The sequence below is a fragment of the Pinus tabuliformis genome, chromosome J (assembly GCF_031772625.1).
Source record: "Pinus tabuliformis cultivar Carrire ecotype Pingquan chromosome J, CPIR1, whole genome shotgun sequence".
Taxonomy (NCBI): Eukaryota; Viridiplantae; Streptophyta; class Pinopsida; order Pinales; family Pinaceae; genus Pinus; species Pinus tabuliformis.
Window position 1 is genome coordinate 1262198849 of NC_142295.1, and position 9052 is coordinate 1262207900.

Consider the following 9052-nt stretch of genomic DNA (forward strand, 5'->3'; position numbering starts at 1 on the left):
TTATGGACAGGTTATACCGAGGGATACATAAGAAAAGTGAAAGCAGTGTGGTCTACGGCATGCTGGGACAAGCATGGATAAGAGATTGGAAGCTAGGTTGCTTGGTAAAGAGTCAGTGTGGTTTTGGATGTGTGGTAAGACTATTGTGCATATATCATATATATTTGTTGCACCCATGATGTTGTATGCATGTGTTGTGGTATATATTTAGTGTGTGTACATGTTGATTATGTAATGTTATGTACATGGTTTATTACAGATAGTGTTGTATGAATGTTGCATATTTAGTGCTAGGCATAGATGGTGCTATGTACATGTTGGATATGCAGTATTTTGTACATATTGTATTGTGTCCATGATGGATATGTGGTGTTGCTTACATATGGTGTTGTGCACATGTTGGATATGCAGTGTTGTGTATAGATTATGTTATGTACATGTTGGAAATGCAGTGCTATGTACAAGTGGTGTTGCGTGCATGTTGTACATATGGTGTGTTGTGCGTGATTGTACAAGTGGATTTTTGTGCATGTGGTGATGTGTATATGTTGTACAAGTGGCGTTGTGTGCAGTTGGTGCTATGTACATGTCTTTCATGTGGAATTGTGTACACATTGTTTTGCGTACATGTCATTTGTGTGGTACTGTGTACATGTTGTACAGTTGTGCAGTGTACATATGGCGTTGTGTACACATTTTGTAGGTGGTGTCGTGTACATGTGATGTTGTGAACATGTTATGCAGGTGGTGCTTAGTACATCTGGTACTGGTGTACGTGTGGGATGGAATGCATGTCATACATGTTGTGTTGCAGGCATGTGGTACTTTGTATGTGCATTGTGTAGTCATGGTATCGTCACATATGCATTCATTGTGTTGCAATATAGACACGTGTTTGTGTTATGTTGTACATCATGTGTAGGTGCATGTATTGTGTTGTACACAGGATGTAGGTGTATGAGTTGTATTGTACATCAGGTGTAAGTGTATGTATTGTGTTATGCACTAGATGTAGGCATATGTATTGTATTGTATACATTGTGTGTAGGTGTATGTGTGGTATATTAGGTGTGGGTGCATGTATTTCATGGAGTTGTATGTCGTATGTGGTTGTATGTGTGTGATACACACTATGTATATGTGCACCTTGTTGAGGAGAAGGCACTGGGTGTTTGTTGGGTGTACCAACCAATCTAGTGTGTGTAAAAAAGAACAAAGGCATAAGTAAGGATCAATGAAGGATAAGTAGCAGTATTGTATTTTAGTTTTACTATGCATATGATTTATGATTCTAGTCTATGGTGATTACATGTGATTTATGATGATGGTTTATGATGATTACATGTTATTTATGATTTTAATCTATGATGGTTATGTTTTGAGCTAACCTAATCTAATGGTTTTATACATGATGCTAGTTTGACTTGTTGTGATAGGAAGAAAATATGATTGTAAGTGTACCTTATTGACGAGCTACCAATGAGGTATGATTTAAAGTTATTTTCAATTTATTCTGAATCTAATGGAAGTTATGTGTTTAGTACAGGAAGCACGAAAATTCCTGGTTGGTTGGTTAAAATCAACTTCAAGAATCAACAGTAGCAGTGAAAAGAATTGGAATACATAGTAGTATGCTAGTAAAGCATTTAAGCACAAGGCCATTGTGGGACACTGGTACCCAACAGTGTCCATTTATTTCCATGAACACGCTATGACCGGTATGATGGTTTTAAGGGAGGAATATGCCTTGGTTTTTGTATCTTCCGATGTGAGGAAGACTTGCCAAGGGATGGAATGCCTGAGATTTTGGTGCCAGTGGAACTTGGAAGGTGAGTGACTGCATGGAAGGGGTTGACCGGATTGCCCGAGCGACTGTGTAGCAGAAAAGGGAAGACCGGGGATGGATTTTTTTTGGTCAATAGCATTTCCAAATGGAATCATATGCACATTGGGAGTGCGCCCTGAAGCAATGAGTTGGTAACTATTCAATGAGAGGACATGTGGTGTAGGATATTAATGTTGGACATTGGATGCATTTTGACTGTGGCTGTGGATTCTGGACTTTCTGAGAATGAGGGTAATCCTAGTGTTACTTTAGGGTGGAGGTGTGAGGCTACGAATTCCCTTGTTATGGATGTAGGAATTGTATCTTTTTATTTGTTGGTTGAGAAAATGTGTATATGTGTATATTATTGTAAATATTATAATGAGCTAGATTTATAAAGGTCCATAGACAATATGGTTATTTGCTTATTGAAGCAAATGTGTGTATATATGTGATTGTTGTAAATACCATAGTGGATTTTGTTATAAAGCTCCACTATGTCGTATGTTGTCATGATGTTTTGTTTTAGCAAATGGTCATTGTAAATACTGCAATGAGCTATGTTATAAATCTCCATGGGAAGTATGTTTTGTTTTCAGTGGTCTTGTTGGTTATAAGTGTCATTCAACACCGAGGATGGTGCTCCCTGGAGGGGGAGGGTTCTGTAACAACCATGGTTAATAAATCCATGTAAATATATATAACTCCATGGTGATGGGACATGTATTCCAAGCTAAATGGTGGGGGAAACATCCTAATGGGGGTTGATTCGGTTTATTATAGTTAAGGAAATTGGAAAAGGAAATGGAAAAGGCCTTCGAAAGGCATGAGGCATTTTATTTATGAAAATAATGGAAATTAGAATAAAAGGAAGGTCAAAGGTCACAGATTGCATGTGAGGAGGAAAATGAAGGAAAATAATGGAAAATGAAGAAAATAGAGGCCTCATTAACAAAAAGGCTTCTGAGGATCAGTGGGCGAGACTTGATCATTTTAGTTTTGGAGATCTCTCATTATTCTCTCTCTCTCATAGTCTTGGATACTTAGATTTTTCTTGGAGCACTCTTATAGGGTGTGGCACAGTTGGAGTTTCGGAGAAAGAAGGCAAAGGAAGAGAAGGAAAGTGCAACAGGGCATCAGGATTAGTAACTACATCAAATTGTCTTGCAGGTACCGAGTTGCATGTATGATTTCTTCACTAGTTTTGGCATGCATGGAATATGCATGTGGTTTCTTAGATGTGATCTGTCATTAGCATGGAGGACTTCCTGGATCGACAGTGGATTGCCTAGCCTTTACATTTCTTGGATAGCCATGGGGTTTGTGGGTTTACTTTCATTGTTTTGTTTTGGTTGGTTCTCATGTTCCTTAGCTTGGGTTGAGTTATTAGTTCCTAAAAGCCATGGTTGGACAAATGCTCTAGAAGCCCTGTAATGGCTTAGGTTGAGTTACTAGTCCTAGAAGCCTTCGTTTGACAAATGCTCTTGAAGCCCTGTAACAAATTGGGTTGAGTTACTAGTCTTGGAAGGCTTGGTTGGACAAATGGTATGGAAGCCCGACAACAATTGTGGGTTGAGTTACTAGTCATAGAACCTTGGTTGGGAAAACGCTCTGGAGCCCAACAATAGCCATGGGTTGAGTTACTATTCTTGGGAGCTGGGTTGGAACAAATGCTTTAGATCCCTGGAAGGCAGGAGTAGATACCGATCCAATGATGATTTTGGTGATGTTCGACCATGAGTTGGAATCACTGTTTGATGGGTTGAGATGGAAGGCCTTTGGAAGCCTTGGATGGTTTTTTATTGATGTGTTCTATGAGATCCCACATTCATTCTTGGAATATGGCACATGGGTGAATGGCTGAAGAGAGATTTGGCTCAACAATTCTATGGTCGTGTGGAACGTGGAAGTCCCATCTCGAGTTTGGATTTTGCATCAGTAATGAAAGGTTATTTCTCCTTGTATCTCTATAAGCATTATGATGGATTATATATGGTTTATATGGTTGTGATTTCATTAGTATTTATGTGCTTATTATGCTGGTTATGTATGTATTTCATGATAGTAGTTATGTATAGCTCTCATCATGTTCTTACTTGTTATTGAACGATCAATATATCTATGACCTAATGGATGAAATAGTAGCTAATTTGATAAGTAATCAATGGTTCATAGTGATTCTCAAATAAGTATGAGATCCCTACACTTAATTCTGTTGTTTACACATGTAGGTTACATGTTCACGATATGTTTGATGAAATGCCTATCATGGCTAGTAAGCGTTTGGCTAAGGTCTTGATCATCTCATTGCTTTTGCATAATTGTGTCCCTATAATTTTCCTGATTCTAAGCATTCATTCCATTCTAGGCAGTGGCATGATCTCTGGGCTTGATAAAGTTGCTTAAATATCGAGGTCGCTGGCACAGAATTGACAATTTTGGTCCACAGTCACTAGTAGGTAGGCCTATGAGAGGACTTTGGGTTTTTGGTCACTCCCTTGCCCATAGCATGAGAGCGACTATGGACTAATCGGTCGAGAACAATAGCAGGACCTATGGACAGGTTATCTGAGTGGTTGACTTGTCTTTTGAGGGCTCTATTAATGATGTTGAATGACTTTGTGTGATGTTTTGTCGATTCCATTTCCTTAAGGGTACCTAGGAGGTCGAATATGATTGTAGTAGCATCACTCCTCATGTTTACCCCAGTTGGCATGGTTACTTTTGGTAGACCTAGGAGGGGGGTGTTACAAACTTGTGAGCTTTATTCTAAGGATTCCCAGGTGCCCAGTCATATTCTATCTAGCTACATATCCCACATCGCAATGTTTTGATGCCATTTCATTCAACAAAATTAATAATGTAGTAAATGTGCATGCCCTTTGACTCTTAAAGAGTGGTTTATTTCATAAGGTAACTCGAATAAATTTCTTTCTAGGTCGGGTAACAAAGCAACTAATAAGGATAAAATAGTTGACCTGATGAGCGCAAGAAGAAACCCAATGCTAAAATGTTAGAAGAGTTTTTTATAAGGCAAAGCTAGCTCGAAGGTTTCATTTTCTACCACCACCAATGTTTTAATTCGAGTTATTTTCTCAAATAAGCCCAAATCGAAAGTTGTTTGTTCGCCAATGGAAGAGTTTTATGGTAGAGTTCAATTTCTTTGTTTGAAGAAACCAACTCGAGGGAGTCGATGTGCCCTAGTTTTGAGGACAGAGCTCGAGGTTAATAGAGTTTCATTAGTTTTTGAGAATAAACCAACTCCTCAAATAAGGGGTGGGGACAAAAAAATGGTCAATTCTGCCAATGATGTGCAGAGAATCAAAGAGTTTTTCTACCCAATAAGCCAGCTCGACTTTTAGGGGTGGGGAACAAAGCACCAAATTTGGAGTCCCAAAATAAGAAATATCGGCCCTTAGTTCATCAACCAAGCAGCTCAAGAAGCTGAGCATAAAGCATCAAGATGAGATTCGTTCTCCTAGCAAGTGGAAATCAAGAGATCAATCAGCCAGTAGGCAAGTCCCACTGTGGACTTAAGGTTCACAAAGTGTTTTTGTTCCCTGTGGTCTTTCGTTGAATATCCCTAGTACTTTGCAGGCTGCCTCTTTCTTGTAGGTCTCCACGTCAAGGATCTAACCTATTTTCCTTCCAATCATTGTTCCCAACTATATAAATGTCTTGAGATCCAGTGGCGAAGTTGGGATTTTTACCATCTCTAACTCTATGGACCCCTTGATATTGAAATCTATGAAGAGACAAGTAGAATTGAAGAACTTATGCTTACCTTCGGGCCACTCTCTAATGGGTGATAAATCATATAAGTAATCAGGCATCAGATGAAGGTTGTTTCAAGATTTCTAAACAATCTTAGACATTTTACCAAGCATCATCTCTTGTCCCTATCGCTAGTAATCTTGATATAATCACTTTCTGCATTTAGGAAACAATTCAAACCCAAAAAATTCTCTACGCACCAGTCCTCAACCACAATAGCCTATAAATTTGGGTACATGCCTACACAAAAAGAGTGAAACTCCTTGGAACTTGTGATGGTTGTTCTGCAATACAAGTAACCCACGAGTTCCTACAGGTAACCCTAATAACTTAAAACTCTTTCGACCTTGAAGTATTCAATAGACACGAGAATTCCTTGGACCTTGTGGCATATACAGAGCTCAAAAAGATTAAACGACCATGTACCTTGAAATATATATATATATATATATATATATATATATATATATATATATATATATATATATATATATCATGGTCATGGAATGGATTTGTACATGACATACTTTATCAATAGCCTTTTTTGGAGATTTTGCTTTATCTTGTGCTCCTTCAGCGAAAGTGTAACCAATCAACTGCTTTTCTTCTTGAATAATGAGTAGGTATACCTCAACCTAAAAATTAAAAATATGTCTGTCATATGTCACCTTTCTATAGGTGCAAACCAGTTCCTAATATCTTCAACCCATTTTATTATCGATAGTCAGTCAATGTATTTAGCGAAGGACGATATATTTTTTAAGGAATTCTTGTACTTAATACTGCCAAAATTTATTTCTCTAATGTTTACTTTCTTGCTGCAGGACATGTTTGGGGCATCTTGTAGCTTGATGACCTCCTTTAAAATGTAATTTTTCAAAATCAAGGACTTCCTTTATGATGCCAACCTTCCAGATAGATATATATCAGTAGATATTCTTTAAAGGCGAATAAATGAAATCAGCTACTGTCATTGTTAGTCTACCCACAAACCACTATTTTGAAAAGGAAAGTGATCTTACAAAGAAAAATACTATGATACCTACTCATTAGTTGGATTGTAAATTTTCCTACACTCAGATCTATGAATTGAAAGGTGTTATTGGGAAAGAAACGTATACTACATTGGAATCCAATAGGAATAATTTCCAATTGATTACACATGCTCCATTAACATGACTAAATTTTAGAAAGTAATCCACTAGATTACGTTTGAAAATCAAGTAAATGCAAAACACATAAACATGATCAGTTTGAAATTGAATTTTTCGACACTCAAGCACCTTGACGATGCAAAATTTTCAGCTAGCTATTTCAGCAATGTTGAAAAGAATGGTAGTCCTGGAGAGAAATTTGAAGGGGAAATATCATGAATTTCCCATTGAAACAATTCCCACAAATGAATTTTATACAAATAACAAAGAACTTTCTTGATGCTACTACTAGCCTACCTAAAAACATTTCATGAGAAAAACTATAAAAATGCAAAATCCCTCTTAAAGCTTGGGATGTGGCATAGTTTGGAAATTCAAAGGTTGGATATACATCTTGAAGGTGCCATATTCTCGAAGTGTAGAAAATTAAAAATCAAAGTTAAACCATGTGAGATACCTTGAAATGGGGACAAATAAAAAATGCCAAAGTTGCAGAACTCCAAAGTGCACACATATCTAGGAGATACACGCAGATTTGAGGTTGAACTAGATGTATTATAGTTTCAAGTCATTTCGCTAGTTGTTCATTCTATCATCAATTTTACTGGATATTGATCAATGCAATCATCCCAAGGACCATCAGTCGATGATTTCACTATTTGAAGTTCTTTCCAAAAAACACTATTGCACTTGAATCCACTACCAAATGTAATCTACAAAATCCGATTGCCTTTCTGCATACGTCCTTTGGCCTTAGTATAACTGAGCTCATACTAGATTGAGCTTGAGAAAGTGTTGCCAAAGCATTGTAGAGTCATCCTCGAGGCCTCTATATGTATTGGCTTGAGATGTAATTTCTTCTAAAACTCATATATCACTGCTCTTCCTCTAGCATGAATACATAAATGCTTAGATGCAAAATGAAAATATGGAATATAAGGTTTGATATTCATATTGAAGACCTTTCTCCCAACAAGGGTGGAAAAGAAAAGCAATTGCTCACTTATGGGAAGAACAAGAGGTCTTAGACTTGTGATATTAGTTTTCAATGATCCTCTTGCTATGGCCATAAGTTCTTTCGATAATGACACATCAAGATTTCCAGCTTCATCTTACTCCTAATAAACATGATTGAATGCTTTATCATATGCTCCTTTATAAGTTCTCACAACATGGAAAAGCTTGTACTTTTCATGTTGACGGTCGAAGTGCTTATTTGAAAGAAGAACTACAAATTACGCAACACGAAACAAGCAATTAGGTATCAACATTGACTTTTTATTGCCAAAATATCAATTCTTAGTCATGTTTCTATGCTCACAACTATTTCATATGTGCTTCTATGAACTTGTAAAAAATCCTTGGCAAGATCATTGGCAATAACTCTGACACTACAACCCCATTCCACCTAAATTAAATCTCTCAATGTTCCCTCTCAACTTATACATATTCACAATCATAGCAAAGAGTGAAGGAGTTTGATTAAATACACTGTAGTTCGCCATACAAATCCCGATATCCTTGGGTTTCAACCCTCTTTTCTTAAAAAGATTTTCTAGGGAACCCAACATGACCTACTCAAACTCTTCTCATGTTGTGGCCATGGAGAGCCAAGGGGCAATATAATGCATTGTAGTAGGAAGATAAGTGTTATCTCCTAAAGCTGATCATTCCATTATCTTCACCTGGAATTCCAAGGATGAATCTTGAAAATATCTCGAAAGCTCAGAGTGTTCCATAAAGCATCGGAAGTTCACTTTGAGGCTTTCAGGGGGCTTGTAGCAGGAGTAATCCATAGGATACACAGGTCGAGGGTGAGACATCATATATACCATGCACCCAAAAACAAGAATGGGACCCTAAACGTCTGTAATTCAGAACCTATACCTCGGATTCTTATAAATTCTTCTTTAAGTAAGAGAAATAGAGAATTAAGGGAAAATGAAGATTAACCCTGGAGGAGGATTTAATCACCTGTTGAATCTTCTAGAAGAGAGAAGGATAACCTGAAAAGGGTCATGTCTCCCGTAGAATACCATCACCTAGACTCCACCTCACACAGTTAACAAAGGTCTAAGCATACCTGAACCTCTTGCTAAAAAATCAGAGGGAACCTCGACTATTGAAGAAATTAAAAAGGTTGAGGAGCTCGTTCCAAACACTGTTGAATCTCATGTTGAAGAAAAATAACCCTGAACCTCTTGTTGAAGAAACAGTTGAAACCCCAACTATCGAAGAAATTAAAAATCCTGAGGAGGTGGTTCCAAGCGCGGTTGAATCTCTTATTGAAGAAAAATAA

General features: G+C 37.4%; 1 pseudogene; it reads right to left on the minus strand.

Annotated features, from left to right (window-relative positions):
- Positions 1-7337: 7337 nt before the first annotated feature.
- On the minus strand, positions 7338-8792 carry LOC149231832 (3-ketoacyl-CoA synthase 4 pseudogene; annotated as a pseudogene).
- Positions 8793-9052: the final 260 nt, after the last annotated feature.